At 43.0% G+C, this 20,282-nt stretch overlaps 1 protein-coding gene and 1 pseudogene across 2 annotated transcripts in view; both read right to left on the bottom strand.

Moving 5' to 3' along the window:
* The window catches only part of LOC147795370 (uncharacterized), a 61,208-nt gene extending 60,833 nt beyond the window's left edge, over nucleotides 1–375 (bottom strand). The window contains exon 1 of the mRNA XM_087131989.1: nucleotides 40–375. The gene's annotated coding sequence lies outside the window, so the exon portion shown is untranslated. The remainder of the gene's footprint in view (nucleotides 1–39) is intronic.
* Nucleotides 376–3,678: 3,303 nt separating this feature from the next.
* On the bottom strand, nucleotides 3,679–20,203 carry LOC147795371 (uncharacterized; annotated as a pseudogene). The gene is made up of 16 exons (XR_015423960.1): nucleotides 20,020–20,203; nucleotides 19,123–19,359; nucleotides 16,961–17,525; nucleotides 16,021–16,101; nucleotides 15,194–15,289; nucleotides 14,484–14,630; nucleotides 13,624–14,030; nucleotides 12,884–13,024; nucleotides 12,114–12,245; nucleotides 11,386–11,607; nucleotides 10,555–10,698; nucleotides 9,457–9,597; nucleotides 8,891–9,046; nucleotides 8,086–8,172; nucleotides 7,494–7,637; nucleotides 3,679–6,623 (listed from the first exon to the last, which is right to left on the bottom strand). The product of XR_015423960.1 is annotated as an uncharacterized LOC147795371 (transcript).
* Between the last annotated feature and the right edge of the window lie 79 nt (nucleotides 20,204–20,282).

Here is a 20,282-nt window from a genome sequence, read left to right on the forward strand (position 1 = left end):
ATGCCAGTACACACAGTGTGAATAAAGTGAAAGACTAACCTGGTTTGGGAATGGCACTGCGAGGCTTGTTGAAAGAAGAAAACAAATGCGTTTGGCGGTGAAGTCGAGAATGCTCGTAAGTCCAATGATGGATAGCGACCTCAACGGTCAATCGCAGCCAAGGAAGTCACGTTTTCACTACAGCTTTTACCAAACCAATGATAGTCTCCCCATATGATCCACAAGACGCCAATACGTGATCCCGGATTCAGCGATATTAATTCCGAGAAATTCTGGAAACGATACACGCTGGTTTCCCACGCAGACTAATCTGTGTTTCCTCTCTGGAAAGTCCGACGCAGAAAGTCACGAGTAGTTTCATTAATGCACTGGGAGCAAGGTCAGTACATCTGAACAACCTGTAAGAAATGCACACGTTGCCTCACACACACTCAACAGTCCTGTGCGATTTCCACCGCTCACGAGGGACAGGCAAATTAATGGCAGCAAGTCTTGCTTGAATTAACATTTCGATCTAAGTCAACGCCATCTGTGATTAGTCTCTGCTCGTGGTCACTGTCATTTCAACTGACGTAACTAGCAACACCTGTATACCTATTCAGAACAGGACCTGTTCGCAAACTTACTGCAAATGATACAAAATAACGACGGAAACGTCCACAGGAAATGTGAATACTAGAAGTATGTATTCTACTTCCAAAAATACCTTTTCTGAACTTGATATTTCATGAAAATCTGAAATCACGAAAGTGACTTCAGACACTACTTCTATTCATGTTTAAAGTGAGAGTTACCCGGCACATTTTGTCATATATTTTACCTGTGTAATTGTTGGGGGAAAAAATGCACCCGTTGATAGACAGGAACTTGAATTCATCATTCAAATCCAAAGAGAAAAATGAAATAAAACTCCCTTTAAAATAACTCCCTTTGCAAAAGAACAGGGACTGTTATGTTGGGGAATTATTTCTGCATAATTTAGTTTCACTTCCTCTTGCGTGTACCAAATGAACAGTGCACATTTTCGATGCATCAAGTTGCGCGTACCTATTTCACACTGTTATACTGGCTATTTTCATATGACCTATGATAAATATATAACACTGTAATGTAACATATCAATTATAAACAGCATTGTTTAATGCCTGATATGCTGCTGTATAATATAATGTAACTGTTCTATCACTTGTAGGTTCCAGAACACCCCCAGTAGCAAACTATTTTACCTGTTACATTGATAAAAAATGAAAAAAAAAGTAAATACAAGCAATTAATTCTACACAACAGCCTTTTCTCTGATAGCTTCTTATGTTCATTGACCAGATATCACATACAATTGGACAGTTTTTCTGCATTCACACCCTGTGAAAGAGATTAGATATACTACAAATCCTTTTAGTGATTAAAAACTGGGTGTATATCTTCCAAAGGAGAGATGTTACTCTGCCCTCGGATGATTTTTTCCATCCAAAAAACAAATCCCCCTTTCTGTCTTTCTCGTTTCACACAGAAAGCCACTCCGAGCCACAAACAAGTCAAACTAAACATCCACTCACATTTCCCGACCTGTTGCTTTGGGAATTCATCCTGGGCTTAAGGCGGTATTTGCACTGTTGCCATTTCACGGTCCGTAGCTCTGGGACTTGGGGGGGGGGGAGTAAGATAGATGGCACTCCTGCATACAGCTCATAATCTCCATCTAGCCTGTACAAGACAAACACTGGAAATCCACTGAAACAGTAAGCATGGTGCCAGTGCTTTTTTGTTTGGTTTTTGTTTTGGTTTTTTTTTATTTTACAATTTGTTTATTTGTAAGGCTTTTTTTTTTACAAATAGTATTGCAGGTTTGTTAGGAATGTAGTTTGCATTAGGGCCGCTGTCACTTCACCTGCGTGAATGTGCAAGTGCTCTACAGTTCTGTTGCAGTTTATTGGGAAAATGGGGAAAAATGGTTTGGAAGGTGAGTTTCCTCTTTCACATATTATTGATTTCTGGTCTCGTGCTGTTTTTCTCTTCTCATTCAATCAGTGTGTGGCAACTTTTCTGCACTTCAACAATTTGTCATTAACTGTCATCCCAAAAGTGCAGATCAAATCGGCAGTCCAGATTTGCTGAAAGAAAGCCATAAAAGGATTAAGAGCGTAAGGTGTAATTTTAGGGGTCACACAGAGCAATTAGCCTTCAAGGATTGTCAGAATTGAAAATGTCAATAATTATGGAATTGCTCCCCTTTTTGCAACCTCCTCCAACTATATAAAAACACACATGGTATGATCTGCAAAACCCTTCACATGGTGAGCTTTGTCATTTGGGTGCATATCAAATTCAAATTAATATGGACATACTCTTGTTTTAAGGTGCATTACATTTATGATTTTAGGTTGTCTGCAACATGAATCTAGGTTATTTGGAATCACGAATTAAACAGTTTTGAAAACAGGACAGTGTCCTGATCAATTTGGATTTGTGCACCAAAGTGACAAAGCTCACCATTAGGAAGGTGTTCTCAGATCACATATGAAATGAGATGCTGAAATTGTCATATTTGAAGCTGCGCTTAATGTTTTGTTGGATATGCAAAACAGAGTTCTTTTACGGCTATTGTTCATACCTGTAGACAGTTGCGCTATTGCTAAACACTCAGGAAAAATGTACACAAAAGCATGTGAACAGAAACGGTGAGAACTTTTCTTTAAAGTGCTGGCAAAAGTCCAACTCTGGACAGCACCATGTTGATCACAGGAGTTACAAGGTCAAACAGGAAATCAGCGGATGTTTCAAACATACCCATGGAGTATGAAACACGACTGACAAGAAGGGAAGTGAAGCCTGCATATCGGAAAGGTGTTCCACTGAACTCACAGACCCCAGCTATGAAATCAAAGGTTATGAATGCGGCCTGGAAACAGAATTGTCAAACACGAAACTGGCCTTGATGTTATTAGTTACTGATCATACCCAAAGTAGATTAGACATGTTCTCAGTCCTTTGAAACCATAAAAGTAACCTTGTTGCATTTTTGAAAATTTTCACCCAAAAAATCTTGTCTGTAAATATTAAGTTAAGGTCAGAATGTTGAATATGGGGCGAGCCGAAGCTTGGCTCAAATGGGGAAGGGGGAATATCCAGATAAAGTAAAGCACTTGAGACATACCTTCATTGGCTTCAGACAAAACTCGGTGAGGCTGGCAGGGCATCTTGGGTCTTTGATGAAGACTTGTGCTGCGATGTCCAGCTGGTTTTACAAAAACGAAGTGAAGTACCTGAGCAAGAGTTGGAGTGACCGGATATAGCAGATCCATTGGTCAAGTGAGATTAGGAGATTAACTGAAAGCATGGAAGGGGCATGACCGGATATAGCAGATCCATTGGTCAAGTGCGATTACGGGATTACCTGAAAGCATGGAAAGGGCCTGACCAGATATAGCAGATCCATCGGTCAAGATGCATTAGTGGATTGGCTGAAGGCTTGGCAGGAGCAACTTCTTGAAATGACATGGAGAGTTGACAGTAAACAGCAGACAATCCGTGTCTTGAAACCACGTGTTGACATCACACAAGTCCTCCAATCTCCACGGAGAGACGTTAGTGAAGTCAGACATTACAAGTCTTCCAGACAAGGAATCAATCTCTTTTGTTTTTTTTTGTTTTTTTTTTTTTTGGTGTGTGTTCGTTTGATTTTCTCTTCTATTCTCTTTTCCTTTCTTTTTTCGTCAAACTGACCCTGGCCACAATTATTTCAAACTTTTTCTTTGTGCATTTTTTTTAATCCCAAGTCCCTCTTTTTTTTCTTTTCAAATGTGACCAGTTAACTTTTTTTATTTTTCATTTTCTCTTTTCTTTTCTTTCTTTTCTTTTTAATCTTTTATTTCCCCCTTTATTTTTTTTCTCTGTTTTGGTGAATTTCATGAAATATACAATTGAAAAGAATGCATTACCGTTAAGAGTACAAAGATGTAACAATATACTTTGAACAAACTGCATTTTTTTATACAATGCAAGGACTAAGATTACCACTACCATGTTAACTGAATAATGTTTAACTGAGTAATGTTTGCAGAAATTGACACGGCAGTTTTCTTTTTCAAGTTCAAGAAAAAAATTTGATTGGACAAATCCAACTGTCAACCTTGTGCCCCTTGGTCTGTTACACACCCAGTTAGAGACTAACACTTTATTTTTTTCAACCTTCACCACGATAGAAACTGCAGCATCTTTTTCCACTGGCAAAATTGTCAATTTGTGCAGACGCACACAGTTAAACTTGATATGAAACTAGACAAGAAAAATTAAAGCATTCCATAAAAGGCACACTCCTACATCTCGAGTGCTTCCTTCAAAGAGACTACACTCTCTAAAAAGAGACTGCAAAAATGAACTAATCCTAAAGCATTCTTTCTTTTCTTTTCAAACATATCTGTAAAAAGAAGGCTTTTTTTTTCACATAGGTTCAGACACTGGGGAACTGATCCTATTAGCACAAAATCAGTCAGGAGAGCCAAACACATCAAAAGTTTCCCTATAACACATGTGGCCTGTACATGCATGATACCATCATCAAGTATTTTGCATATGGGCTTTAAAAAGTATATTCAAATGCACACAGAGGGTCAGTTGCAAGTTTTCTGATCAATGATGAAAAAAGGAAACTGGAAAATCTCTTTTTCTGCACTTGAACACACACTTCATGTACTTACAGGTCTACTATTTTGCTTTTCAATTAATGATATAGTCTCCAGGCTCCCCTCAATGAGAAGGATTGGCTTACACTTGATGCTATTGCCACCGTATGCCTGGGCTATGGCTCCTTCCTCTGCCATGAAGCTGTGTGCTTGTGCACATTCCGACGAAAATTGATTGGCTGCACCCCATGCCATACACATTTGTACTAGTAGGTACACGTGATGCAGCCTTGAGTGTGAAAGACTTGGCTACAGCCAGGTAAATCATGAGATCCTACGAAAGCCGCAGGCTTATGACTACTGCAGTTGCACATTGACTGGGGTATCATTACCAGCCAGAGCAAAGTCCTGATGACTCCATTTTAAATCGTGATGCCACGAACAGGCCACCCAGTGCTGTTTATACAGGGTTCCTTAGGATCAAACATAGTCTCCTTTTGAGCCAATAAGGCAAGTTTGAAATTACTGACTGATCCTGCATCAGTTCGTCTGTCCGAACAAATTTCCCCCATGGATGTACACAACACACCCAACGAAGATCTGACCATCTAGATCCAACTTGATTTAAAAGAACAACCAAAAACTAGAGTCAAGGACTACAAACTAAAAACGCATGAACGCAGTGGTAAAACAGAGGCCCTACGACTGTTTCGGAGGTTCTAGATGTTATACATCGAAAAATAAAAATCCTTGTGAGGATAGAAAACATCAGTTATACATATCCTCCGTACTGTGCTTGAAAAAATTAACTGGATGTGCCTTCAATCTCCATGGAGTGAGGCAACATAACAAACATTCCTGCTTGTTGTGCACGAACACGAAAGAAATCAAGTTAAATATCAACCAAACCCTACTCCTTGAATTAGTCCTTAAATTTGTCACTGATTGGAAATTTTTCCCAAGCTTGAAATCCTCAAATAAAATCGTCAAGTAGGCTGTCCAGAGGGACCAGTCTTGAAAATTGCAATCATGTGATACAGACCCAAATGTACAAGTTCCTAGAAGGATTCTATTTACACGCTTGGATATTTTGTTGGAAAGCTTTTCCAAATCCTGTCCTCGAGACTGGAAGGGGAATAGGAATCAATGTGTGTCATGTCTAGAACCTTGAAAAACCGCATCTGCCTGAATTCTCTTAAAGTGTCTGAAGGAAATATACATACTTTACAAGCAAGCCCCAGATCAAAAACCTAAACACTAAAACATAGCAAGGAATAATACTTGGATAGTTTCTAAAAAGAAAAAAAGTCAGGGCATTTATCGTAACACCGATGACCGATGCCACAGAGCTTCAAAGCAGACTGTCAAGGTAACTCAACATGCAAAGATACTTCACTCTGCTTGGTTTATAGTTAGGTTACCAGCTAACATTGGCACGTGATGTTCACTGAGAGTGACTGGTAATAAGTCGTGAAGTGATACATAAATGTTTTTTACTATAATACGATATCTGCTTGGCAGCCCACTGAGACTGGTCCTTGATTACATTGGGTGGTGGCAAAGACGGAGATTTTTATCAGTGTCAACCAACTTTCTTTTTGGTAGAAGCGAAAATAGACAAAATAGAAGGTTGGGAAAAAATTGGCCTGGTACAAAAAGTCTGTACTTAGGAATTGGTGTCTTAAAGTTTCTTCAATTTTTGTTGGGGGGGTGGGGTTCAGGGAACTAGATCATAATGGCTGACGTAATGAGATGGATTGTATCCTGACAATTGCTCCGTGCATCAAACCACCAATGCCTGCTGGGTTTTATCCATTTATGACAAATGCCCTGCTTCTCTACATGCTGCTCAATCTATCAATGATGAGAAGGCAGACGAGACATTGTGGGCATGCCGGCCTCCCCTTCCTCTCCTCATCGACGCCACCCTCGGCTCTCAGCATCCTCGTCGTCTTCTTCATCGTCCTCCAGGAGGAGGTCTTCATTGATGTCATCCAGATCCTGTGGGATGAAAGCAATCAGCACATTTCAATGTCCAGTCCAGATGTAAGGAGTACGATCAAGCCTTCACGAGAAATGCATTATCACATACCCAGGCCCATCTTCAAAATACATTTCTACGGAATTCACACCTCACAGCTGGAGTAAAATCACATGTAAACAAATTTCAGGTAAATTTTGTTTGAAACTAGTGATTTGTTTAAATCGGAAGAACTGAATTCAGTTGTGCTTAAAATAATATCATCTTGATCCGAACTTTTCAAATAGAATCTGATCTTCCCCATTCGGGAATGACAAAACCTTTAACAGAACTATGTTGGAACATTTAAAAATAACAATATGGTAGAACAAAGAAAAGAACAGATTTCCAATTGTTGTTGACATCAACTTGGCAAACTTCTGTGATGAAACATATAAATGATATTTGGCATTGCAAATTTGTGAAGCAAATTATGATCCTTCTTTTACAACTCACCGACTTAACAAGGTTTGTCTTATGATTATCACACTTACTGTTAATTTAATTAACAATCATGTGCCTGCTCTTGTTGGCAAAGATTAGAACAAATGTTGAAAAGCTGGTCTTTATTTTAAAATTGGGGCGCTGCCAAGTTTGAGTATCGATGAAAATATAATTCATAAGAAGATGGCAAATCAAATTGCCTCTGGTGACGCATCAATTCAAAAAATAAATATTAGCATCAACAATATGAATATTCATGACATGGAGATGACTCTTCTACAGTAAGCCACTGACAAGAAAATAATCTATCCACTTGCAGATGACCAATACCTCCAATGCCTTGTCAAGTCATGAACAGAATGACTAAGAATGTCAAATGAATATTCATGAATGCTGATTTGACTAACCTCATCATCTTCCAGTTCTCCGCCCACTTCAATGATGTCCTCCTCCACATCTGGCTCCGCCTCCCCAGCCAGGGGAGTCTGTTGTGGGGTGTGCCACACCATCTGTAACTGCCGGTCCTTGAATAAGCCTCCCTTCTTTACAGCCTGAAGAAATACGAATCCAAAGAAAGGATTCAGTGATAAAAGCAACCGATAGTAAGATCGTGTCTGAATCAGACCTCCAGAATTATGGCTATGTCTACTGTAAACACATCCCTGCGTACTTCCAACAGGCAAAGATCTAGACCTAGCTCTAGATAACATATGCAGCTGCAGCCTAGGAATGGCTCAGAAAGAAGGAAATTTCGCACGTTGATGCAAGAGACAAGTCATGTCCGAACTATGTGGCTGCGGCTGGCAATTACACTCAACTCTATGGGAACCAACTGCTGCCACTACCAAAGGAAGTTGAAGGTTTAGAGTCACAGTCACCATTGCATATTTTTGGGGTTGGTCAGTTTGATAAGTCAATTATGAATATCTAGGTTTCAGGTGATTTGACACTCATTTGTAATCCTTTCATCCCACTTTGATTTCCTCATCAAACACTCACGAATTCAGCTTCTTTTCTTGTCTTGAACCCAATGACGTACGTGTGCAAGGCCTCATCATAGACAACATTCTCTATCTCGCCGAGGTCCTGACAATAAAAGTGACATCAGGACAGGAAAGATAAGAGTCTGCACAGCCTACAAAGAATTTTCAGCCGTGAGGCATTTGCTGGTGGAAGGGCTAAGCAATATCTGAGCCTGTTTTACTCACTGGTGGGGGGCGGAGCTTTAAAAATTGAAAAAAACCTTGTATTAGATGCCGTAACTGCAGAGGCACTGCACTCACACGCATTCCTCAGCTGGGCGCGTGCATACATTTGGCAAATCATGAGATCTTATTGGTTGAAGAGGCATTGTAACACGTGCGCACCACCTGTCCACAAGCGTTGTGCCACCGCAGTACTGGCTTCTAATTCTGGTTGGTGAATCACAACATATCAAAACATGTTCTTCTCTTGATTTTTTTGACAAAAGGGAAAGCAGTCGCAAACTTCCCAACTCAGTGTACAAACACCAGAAGGTTGTCGGCTGTTACTTTCTACAAATATTAAGGCTTTAGAGTGACAATACATTTTGAAATCTGTGAAAAAAGACCTTACCTCACACACACAAAAAATGGTACAATTAAACTGCTGTTTTGAGGGAAATAGAAGAAATGGGTCAGAAAACGGTGGGGGGAATGGATAAGGAAGGGATGAGGGGAGGGATTAGAGAGGGGTGGGGAAAGGGGTAAGGGGATTGGTGAGAGAAGGGGTGGGGGACAGGATAGGGGAAAGGGTAAGGTGATGACACTTTCTCAATACTCACACTAAAGTGTGTCAGGACTTCATCCTTGTCCTCTGGGTCAAACCCACTGATGCCCAGGGTCCGTGGTCGCTTGTCAATGGTGGTGCTGGAGTGGCTCAGCCTACGGGCCCGGCCCCGCCCTCGACCACGCCCACGAGCCCCACCTCTGGAAGCAGCCTGAGAATGTAAGAATGACCACAATGCAAGCACCCTCTCAATGAAATTATACAAGCATTTGTGATAGAAGAGATTTTAACCATCGCAGCAAAATGTAAGTTTTGATTCAATCTTGATACAGTTATTTTTCAAATAATTAATATTCTTTCATAACTAGAATCGCTCTTTCCACATGTACACTGGAGGGAGGCATGCAGTCAATTTCAACATGTTGCACAGTTTTACGAAGAGTAGAACCCATGGTGGAGGACAGAAAATGGAATAATGTACCACAAACTCAAATCAACCTGCCTCCCATATTTCAAAGCAAGGCATGGTAATGTGTGCTGCAACGAATACCTTATCTTAACGAAAGTGATGAGTTTTTCTTCTTGATGCCAATTTGTGAGAACCGACGGGCGAGTACTCACATTCATGTAGTTGAGTGACGCAGTGCGTGTGCTGATCTCTCTCTTCAGCTGAGCAACTCGCCTGTAGAGCTCGGTAGCGTCTCCTCCGTCAGACTGCTGGTTGTATAGCTCCAGCTCCGTGTCCAGTAATTCTTTCTGAACCTGTGTTAGCCCAAATGATCATCCAACGTGAACACACCAAAAAAAAACAACTGATGGCAACCTACATTTTACGGTCATAAAAAATCTGTGACAGAAAAAAGTACACAGTGCATCTGGGCCTGTTTAGATTGTAAATGGAACATGTCGGAAATACATGCAGGTGACAAATGCTTTGAGAGGTTTTAAACTCCATGGGATCTTGTTAAATTTTGTCACGAAGAACGTATGGAGAAACCACAATCTGGTTTAAGCTGTCTGAAATAACCCTAACCCCCCTAGGCTCCTGCACCAGAATGCCTGCTGCACCTCACAAAATCCAACTGATACATGTACAGGTCACTGTACCAAACCTGATCAACTCCAAACCTGATCAACTCCAACAGAATGAGCCCGTTGGAGTTTGAGTGATACGGTATGGATGGGTCTATGCAATATAGGATGACTTGCACTAAACAGAACCAAACCTGTACCAAAATCAAGCATAGTCCAACAATTGGTACAGCAAGCCAGACACTGCACACAGTGACTCCTGTGTGTCCCAACTCACACAGAATCCAACACCATCTCCCTGGGCCTTTCATCCCAAGTCTCACAAAATTCAACAAGAAGTTCATCAAGTATGATACCAAACCTGCCAAAACCTCACAAAACCTGCTGTAAAGTATGGCAGGTTTGGGGTAGTTAGGGTTAACCATCCTACTGTCCCATAGTGAAATACTCTTGCAAACCCACTAAAGCTTCTTTTTATACCTTCACAGTTCAATCTACCATAAAATGGCAATGCGGTTTGACCAAGCAAAATGTCGATCATGATAACTTCAGAACCACCAAGCAACAAAGCTTGCACGCCACACTCTTTCACCGATGATTACATTTCAATTTTTATTCTACTGATCAAAAAAAACAAAAAACCAAGACTTTAAGGCTATAACAGCGACTAAGTTGAGCAACACTTACATCTGTTTTGGACTTGGTCAAGGGCTTGGCTTCCAGTGCCTTTTTTATCTCATCTACTTGCTCGGCGAGCTTCTTCACAAAGCTCAGGATCTCGGCTCGCTTGTCTGCCGACAAGCTCTTGTCCTCAAGCTTAGTCAAGAAGGACTACCCAAAAGAAAACACAGCAAATGGAATACAAGTTTAAAATATCAGCTAACCCCCGAGTATGGCAAGACAGACTAAGGACAAGTCCACATCTGTACGCCAGCAAGTATTTTGTTCAGAATTTTCTACTCCATAAATGGCAAACCACTAAAAGTTTGGTGAGCAAAAATGAAGTAAGAAAACTATTATCTTACAAGTTAATGATCTCGGCAATAAAGCTACAAAATTTTGGAATATACTGACAACATTTTATAGCATCTCATGCTTAGGATGCGTCTCACAAGTTCCAATGAGAAAACTGCTTGCTCCAATTGAGAACACCTGCATTCCCTGCTAAGTGTAACGTATGTTCCTGAATGGGAACAGTGGTCTTCGTGTGGGAACATGCAAATTCAGTGGCATATGTTCCTTAGGGGCAGAGAGCGAATTCCTACAGGGAACACAAAGTGTTAAATAAAGGAGTATGCCAGAGGGAACAGGAACGCTGCAACTTTTGAGATGTTCCCTCATCCACTAGCAGCCTCGTCAGTATGAGGGGGGGAAAGGCATATGGGTTTCTGTAGAGTAGTAAGTTTACTGATAGCTGACTGGATACAGGAGAGTTCCCAGCAAAATAACGCCTGAAGAGTTGAGATAACACGGCCAGGGTGCAGTGCCTTCTTCCCCTCTCCCCCCAACTCTCCTCACCTTCTGCTGTTGGATCAGCTTGACCAGCAGCTCCTGCTTCTGTCTCCTGATCTCCACCTGCTTCTTCTGGGCCAGCTTGCGCTGCTCCTCTTGCTTCTTGCGCACTGCTTCCTGGGCCGCCGCCACCTTCCTGGCCGCTAGCAGGGAGGCCTGGGGCGCCTTCAGGGCGGCCGGGTTGAAGACGGTCTTGGACAGGCCCGTGCCTGTGCTTTTGACCACGACCTGGAAGGTGGAGGGGGGGGGAATGAATTAGAAAGCCATTCAAACAGTGCATAACGTGGTACAGAGCTGAAATGTTTGATGAACTCTTCGTGTTTTTTGTATCTACACTGGCAAAAACCTTGCAAAGTATGATTGGCTGACAAGGTGTGGAGATGGTTTATAAAGACAAGGAAATCTGGCCACGAGAAAGTTTCCTGTGAAAACCAACAACGGAGTTGCCGTATGCATGTAGTCCCTCACCGCCTAAGAAGCAACTGGAGATGCACACTATCTGATTGTGTTACGCATGACCTGGCATGCTTCAAACACCGATGAAGTAAGTTTATCTGAGAATACTTGAACACAAGTTCATGAACATGCTGTAGTCTACTTCAATATCTGCAGGTCAATCGTCAGTTCCAACGGGCCTGCCGCTTGTCTAAGAAAGACAACAATTCTGGTACTTCCGATGCTGCAAACCTATTCCAGGATGATCTGCAACATGGCTTAGGAGAGCCCCCTCTTACCCTTTCTGATGTCTCCGGTGGGTTCTTGACAAAGGTCAGCTGATCTTTGGTTGGGATTCCTAGCCTGTCTTTCACAGAGCCTTTACTGGACGACCCTTGACCTGGGCTCTGGGATGAGGCATCACTGCCATCCTGAATGAGGAGTAGACATATTATTAACAACTTTAACATTTTTTCTGAAGTCTAAAATTCTTCTCAACAATTAATAAATGTGTATTTGCTAAGGAAGGGATATTTTACAGGAGTGTTATGTACCGCTTGTAAGATGCAAGGTCTTCAGTTTGAGAAAGACTGCAAATTATACTCTGGGTATGCCTTCCTGCCTAACTACTGTCTAGTCCAATACCTTACACACTCTAGCTGAACCACCAGCATGCATGCTGTTACTGAATTGGGTTAATTGCCTTCTCTATGCATGGTTATTTTTAGTTTTTTTATTTGCTTTTGTTGGATTCTGTGGAAGTTAACCCTAACCCCCAAGGGTTGCTGGCCCTAACCTTCTCATTCACACAAAGCTAAACATTTATATAGAACTTTGTACATGGAGGCTGTTGGACTTTGTTTTTCTGAGGTATGCCAAACCCAATGCAAAAGCCAGCTGTTATGGGCCTACCAGACCTATCCCCACAGAATTAAACACTTTACTACTGTTTAATTCTGTGTGGTGGGGGAAGGTTAGGGTTATTAGCCGACTCAATGCCTGGCTGCAGATAGCCTAAATGTCTGAAGGGGCAGCATTAAAGGGCTACCAAGGAATTCCATTTCTTTACCTGCCCGGCATTCTCGTTGTGCCAGAACACCTTGATGAAGCGATTGTTCAGGACAGCCTCGATGGAGTTGTGCGCCGCCCTCGCTTGGAGGTGGGTGTCATAAGTGATGAGGGCAGCATCCGGCTGTCCTCCGTAAGCAACCTGTTGAGGTCAGATGCAAGGTAAAACGAGGCATTACGACAGTGACTACACTGGAACCCTTTGGGGAGCCGATAAACTCAACAGTGTCTACGAAAATATCTATCAGGGGAGTTTTAGGAGACAACAGAACAACTTGTACTCTTAGCTGCCGAAGCAGTTGCATGTTTATGACTGTTTGAGAATGTTATGTGCAACTTAAAAAAGGACAGATATACAGAAGTAGTTTGAAAAGCTTCATGTCAAATATCCTTTTGAATGTGGCATGGTCTGATAACAAACCCATATCAAGTTAATCGATCTTCTAAGGGAGAGTCCAACAGAACTGCATGTGTTTGTGTATGTGTTACCAGTGGAGACCTGGAACTAGCCAATACTAATATGATCAAAATGCACCCTTAAGGCTGGTGCACACTTTGGATGAATGCTAGTTTGACGTTGTGAAAGGTATGCATTGAAATTCCCTTGAGTTGGAACGTGTTCAACTTTTACAAATTTGCAATAATTGATCTGCTGTTACAAAATCACATATGTGTTCGCTTTCCGCCAAAGCATGGAGTGTCCTTTAGGTAAACACTGTCGGGGTCACCAGGGGCGCTGACCTGAAGGTTGGTGATGACGCCAAACTTCTGGAAGTGTTCGTTGAGCTTGGCGATGCTGTTCAGCTCCCGGGGGATCTTGCGGATCTCCAGGGTGCGGCTGCTGTGGGTGACCTTAGCTTTGGGCCTCCAGCCACTACTACTGCCGACGCCACTCACTACCTTCCGGGTGGAGTCCGGCGTCATCGTCTTGCTTGGGGAGGAAGAGGCACCACTGCTGCCCTCTTGGGACGTATCGGGCTCGTGAGGCCTCTTGCGCCCTGTCGCGTTCGCGGTGGACGAGGAGGCGGCTACGACTGTCCTGGAATCAGAGGCTTGCTGGCTGCCAGTCGATTCTGGTGTCTCCATGACAACAGTGCGGGTACTTCCCGTGTCCAGTTTTTTGGTTTCGGCTTCCAACTCTTCAATATCTGTTGCAATGAACAATACCAGGTTTCAGTATGTTGTGCTTTTCTTAGTCCTGAACAGATTTTCTCCTCCAAATGCTGGAACTGAAATGGTAGCAAAGCCACTCTGAGATATGTAATTAATTGGTTAAGGAAATATTACTTGTGTCAAGATAAATACTGAAAGAAAAGGCAGAACTTTAGTTCCATTCTGTTTCGGACATTAACTCTCGCACGACTGAGAACCTTTCAGAATCTTCTGGCGTAAACTTCACTGCAGTACACAAGTATAACATTCTTTGTATTTCAACATTTCAAAGACGTTTCAGGCCCAGGTAATGTAATAGGCTGGGCCCTACCTTCCTGTATCCTGCCAACAAAAACCTTCCAAGTTTCTGGTTAGAATAGGAAAGATTAGGGAGGATTCAAGATCGAGGAACTGAAGTTCACATCGAAACTGGAACCACCGTATATCACCTTTTGGCTCAGCGAGCGGCACTGTCTGGACTCCAATGAGCGATCTCAAGTTGGCTGACTGGTTGCGGCCGGACCGTGGGACGTAATAGGGCTTGGCATCTATGGACGGGTCCTCTGGGTTGTATGCGTCCGGCTGCGGCTGGCCGTCTGTGGATGGACAGACAACTAGAGTGGTTAGAGTAGTATGAGAAGGTTTGCCTCGATGTTACCGGAATGCATGCATTTTCTAGACCATAAAATTCCTGTCTTTCCCATTGCCTAATTATGAAAATTCATAACCTAGTTCATCTAAATGTGGATCAAAAATTGCTGACATTTGTTGAATTTTGTCCAGCAAAAAAATTTAGATTTCCAATACTGATTTTCGTTTATCATTCATTATTAATGATGCTTAAAATTAAAATGTAAATACGTCAGTCCTCTCAAACGTCCATGAAATTGCAAATGGAATTCCAAGACTTGTCCATTTTCCTGGCAACAGGAACCCTGCATGATCTTGTGATAAACTGCTCTTGCTCTCTCTACAGTCAGGGAATTAACTATTGAAGTTAAGTTCCTTGCGCTGATCACGCGCAAACAAAGGTAGGCTACCGAGGACACCTACTGTGTGGAACAGAACAAAAAAATGGTACCAGAAGTTCCAACATATAGTTTTTGGAACTACGATCGCTACATCCTCAGAGCAAAACATTACACTTAATCCTTTTTACCTGATGATGGGGCAAATCGTCCCTTGGGTGCGTCCATTCTTGGGGCACGTTCCTGGAATGTTGCAGGGGGCAGGTTGGGTCGGGTGGGTGGGTGTCCTGTGAATTTAAGGTGACACAATCAAAAATTCCAATTTCATGTGGGTTTCATGTTGAGGTTTGGAAGTCTAGTGTGTGGAAACCCATCCATTGAAAGATTCCACATGCAGATTTCCATATCTGTCTTCATATTATGACATCACATCTGACTTATGATTTTTGAGTTCAGAACAAGTCTCTTATTTCCAAGAGTGATGAATTAATTCAAATTACCTGCCAAACAACTAGAAATAGTTTGAAACCAATTTCAGTGATACGTCCATGTCAAATTCCACAGTTCACATGTAACAGGGGACACAAAAATGTCACATTTTTGGACTCCAAATTTATAGAATGACCCGACTGCAATGTTGCATGCCTAACAGGCTATCGGTTCAAATTCACTGTGAGTTGTAATTTTTAAGCTACACAAGTATTCCTTAATTTAAAAAACCGGCCAGCAAAGTGATTTTACCACCTCACAAAGATGTATCTGCCTCATGCATAACCTGTAAAAATCTAAATTACCCATGACTGACACAGAAAATCCGTGAACATAATCTCTTGAATAGCAGCTGCAGGTTTAAGAAAGGTAATTTTTCTATCACTTTCAAATCTTGGAGTTCATGAACGACACCCGATTCAAACTGGACCAAGGACAAGAGCAACAATCTGGCCCCAGAATTGACAGAATGACCGATATATTCTTGCCACCACAAGCAAAATTTGGAGAGCAAGGCGGAGAAGCTGACCTTGATGCAGAGGGGGGCCGACGGGGCGAATAGGGTGGACTCCCTGACGAGGCATTGGTCTCAGCTCGTTGTGGTCTGGACCTGAGACAGTGCAAAGAAAGAAACACCCCAAAAATGAAAAAAAAAAAGTACTGCCTACCCTCTAATCATGACATTTAAAAAGACAGTCATTGCTGCATGAGCCCGGCAATGGTGCAACACAAAATCACGCTTCACTGGACAGCTGCAGATACGTGCGATGAGACCTCGAAATAGACACATGCAAAATTGGAAATACCTACTAATGAAGAGAAATCTGGTTCTGTGAACTAAATAACTGCAATATCTTAGGTTTTGGAGCTGTTGTGTTGGGCTGTTTTTTGGGGGAGGCTGTCGAAATTCTGAACGTAATTCATGCTGTCGTAGAGGACATTGGCTCCTGGCTGGTCCATGTTATTCTCATTATTTTTAGTGGTAGGGACCGGTGTATCATGAGCGCATTGTCGACATGCATAATGCAAGATCCTTAACCGTCAGGGAAACCAGTTTGCAAATTAGCATTTGCATGTTTTATTTTACTCAACACTTTACTCTTTACACCCTCTCGTACATACAAATAGTTCTGGTAAAAATCCATAGAGTTTTAGAAGACATGCACATGTTATTCTGTGGTGCAGGTGCGCTGTGCAGTGTAAACTGTGCTTAACACTGTTGCATGGACTACATCTCTCTATGGATATAATGCTCAAATGAGTTTGGTCCCTTTACGAGTGCTATAAGGGGAACCTACAGAAGTTGCGTTGTGCAGCAAACATCTCAACTTTCAACAAGAACTTGTCAAGCTGGCAGAAAATTACCATTTGGTTGTCAGATTTCCATGCAAAAGATGTAACATGTTTGATAAGTGACCAACATGATCTAATTGAATGTTTAAAACCAATTTTAACAGGTGGTTTAATACCTGGAGGGCCTTGTGGAGGCATTGGTCCTCGTGGGGGCATCGGTCCTCGTGGAGGCATCTGCCCTCTCATGCCCATGTGAGGTGGTGGAAGCTGGCCTGGACCCCCGGCCAGGGGAGGTGGCTGACTGGGGTGTATGGGTGGCATACCCCTACCCATGGGTGGTGGACCTCTGAGCATGGGTGGCGGACCCCCCGCCATGGGAGGAGGCCCGCCTGGGAATGGCCCTCCCTGGGAGTGGGGAGGGGGCAGCATGGGTCCCCTGGGGGGTGCGGGCATCCTGACCGGAGGTGGTTGCTGGGGCGGGGGGGCCCGCGCCGCTGGCCGCCTGGGAAAGGATCGCCATCCTGCCCGCTTGGGGGAGACGGCCCCAGGGGCGGCCGCGGCAGCATCCCTGGTTGTGGTGGCGGCATCTGGGAGTTGATCTGAGGGGGTGGGGGTTGGGAGGGAGGAGGCTGGGCAGCAGGGGTGGGGTGCGCTGCTTGAGAATGTTGACATCCTCCACGATGACCGGGTCATTTCCGTGGTCAAACGGGCACAACTCTCCCCGCATGCAGAAACCTTTTTCTGTTACAATAAACCAAATTTAAAAAATTAAACAAGAGTAAGGCTGTGTCTGAATTACCTGGCTGTGGACTAAAATTATGCACAAGTCAATGGTAGCGGCAGCGACCAGTTCACATAGAGTTGTGTGAGATTTCAAGCCATAGCCAAGTGATTCGGACATAGCCTAAGTCATCAAAACAAGCACTAGTCTCCATTCCAACACCTCCCTGTAGCTTATTCCATGATCATCAACCATCACTGTTAGAGGGTGCTGTCTTTAGAAAAACTGCTATCACAGGAAGGTCTTGGATATTTCTTTTGATCTGGGGCAGCAACAGACTATGGTAACAATGGTAGGATATGCATTATTCACATCGGTGGATATTACCCAAATGAACCTCAACCTGCTTCACGTTTTCGCACAACATTTTCACACTGAAACATCAGCCAACATGGTTTTCTTGGATTTAGGCACACACAAAATATCCTTCTCTTTCCTAGGGGCAGCAGGCTGCAGCCAAGGACTTGCCATGACTGCAGATAACCGAAAAACTTGAGCCATTTAAAACGTTTGCAGTGTTGCACACGATACAGTCACAACCATGATGGTGTATGTCTCTGCTTGCTTTAGCATCACGGATGTGGCCTATTTCTTACCCCCCCCGACTGGAAAATGACTGGATGAATGCTCATGAAATAGCTGAATATGGGTAGTCTTTATAAAACTGATCTATCAGCTTCCCTTGAAGGAAAATTACAACCACCTAAACATGGCATTTTACAAAGAAATATTTTGACTTTTGAGTTCAGGACACCATTTTGTTTTCAATTCTGTATTGAGTAATGTCATGATGAAACATAAATAATTCAATAGGAGGCTCAAACCAAGCTGTTGATTGGCTCCCCCCAATAAGTCAGGGGAAAAAGAGTGTAAACATAAGTACTGCCGAATGAAATGTCCCAGACCTTCGCTCGTATAGCGTCCTCTGTAGTTTGACTTAATTCATAACAGCTAAAAGGAGGAGGATTGCGAAGGTCTTAGAGCCTTTTCGAAATGAGTGGATTCGGCTTGGACTTTGTTTTCACTGGTTTCAGCCATTATGAAGCAGCGTTGAAACCGCATGTTCAAGCTCAGACTGGAACCAGCAAAACCAAAATCTAAGCCGAATGCACTTGTTTCGAAAATGCTCTTAGAACCAAGATTAAACAAGCACTGACTACATCTGCAATGAGGACCTATGTATCCCTGTGTTTGACAAGAGTGCATATGAATTTCATGTACTCAAGTTGATTCCAGGGAAGCAAGCTATTATAGCATTCTACTGGATAAAAACAGACCACTGTTAGATCCTGTATTTATGAATACAGCTGAATGCTAACTTAATTTACTTGTACTCATGTACAATTAGAATGCAGGTATACTAGATTTACGTGATTGACTTAAAGTAAAATCAACTCCAAATAGGGTAAATCAAAGACACATGTTCACGGGTTGATATGCTGAACAACTATGTCAAACAGCACCACTTCAATAACAGATTTCAAGGCTCAGGTTGCTTCTTATAGTTTATTTCAGGTGTAAACAAAGACCAGTCTACTTTTGGTTTCATTAACTCACCATCGTAATCACGGCAACGATCCCTGGGCCGCAGGCCAGACTGGTTCCCTTCACCGCCCCCTACGACAGTAATTATGCTGTTCACACTGCCGGCACCGGTGACGGGTACTGGTGACCTGCTACGGGATCGAGAACGGGACCGGGAGCGTGTGCGATGCCCGCCGGCATCGTCACGGCGATCTTCGCGCCGGTCATCACGACGGTCACTGTACGGACGGTCTCTGTTGCTACGATAGCCTGGAATGATAAATGCCCCGGAAATGAAAATCAAGCATCTGCCGTCTCGGAGACGTGTCCCATTACCGCTGGCTACTGAGAATCAAAAGCATGTTGTGGAAGTTTAAAAAAACCACAGAAATTAAGAGCATTGTTTCTGTAGGTCTATAGGTCCTATCCTTAAAGATATTCAAGAGCTTTTTCGATTTAGTGGAAGTGGTAGCGTTGCAACTCTGAAAACTTCAAATGAGTTCCCTCAGTAACAGTCACGTGTTTCTAATCCCAATTTTTTAAAGCATTCTTGCTAGAAACCTTCCTGACTCCTGCAATATCCTCAACTGCGCAGGAAAACAATGTCGCATTCTTTGGGCTTTGAGGGGGCAGGGAGCCCCTTGTACAGTAGAAGTGGCTGGGGCATTCTTTGGATTTGAGGGGGCAGGGAGCCCCTTGTACAGTAGTAGTGGCTGGGGCATTCTTTGGACTTTGAGGGGGCAGGGAGCCCCTTGTACAGTAGAAGTGGCTGGGGCATTCTTTGGACTTTGAGGGGGCAGGGAGCCCCTTGTACAGTAGTAGTGGCTGGGGCATTCTTTGAACTTTGAGGGGGCAGGGAGCCCCTTGTGCCACACCTGTACATCACAACTGACACTGTCAGCTTGGGAGACAGGTCATCGGGTCACTTACCTCTGAAGCCCCTGTCTCTATTTCTTTCTCTCTCCCTATCACGATCTCTGTCACTGTGATAGCGGCTGCCGTGACGATCAAACCGATCACCCCGTCGACGGTATCTGTCGTCATCTCTTGGCCGTCTTCGCCTAATTGCATCAAAGGATTTAAAGAAAAGGAGTTTGTTCTGCAGTGTAGTCAACAGTTATATAATTAGAGCACGCCAGCGATTAATTTCTATTCAAGCCTATAGAAGATTTCAATCAAGTGATTTTTGACAG

The sequence above is a fragment of the Acanthaster planci genome, unplaced genomic scaffold, assembly GCF_054643075.1.
Source record: "Acanthaster planci isolate LZ-2023a unplaced genomic scaffold, COTS_SCS Contig48, whole genome shotgun sequence".
NCBI classification, from domain to species: Eukaryota; Metazoa; Echinodermata; class Asteroidea; order Valvatida; family Acanthasteridae; genus Acanthaster; species Acanthaster planci.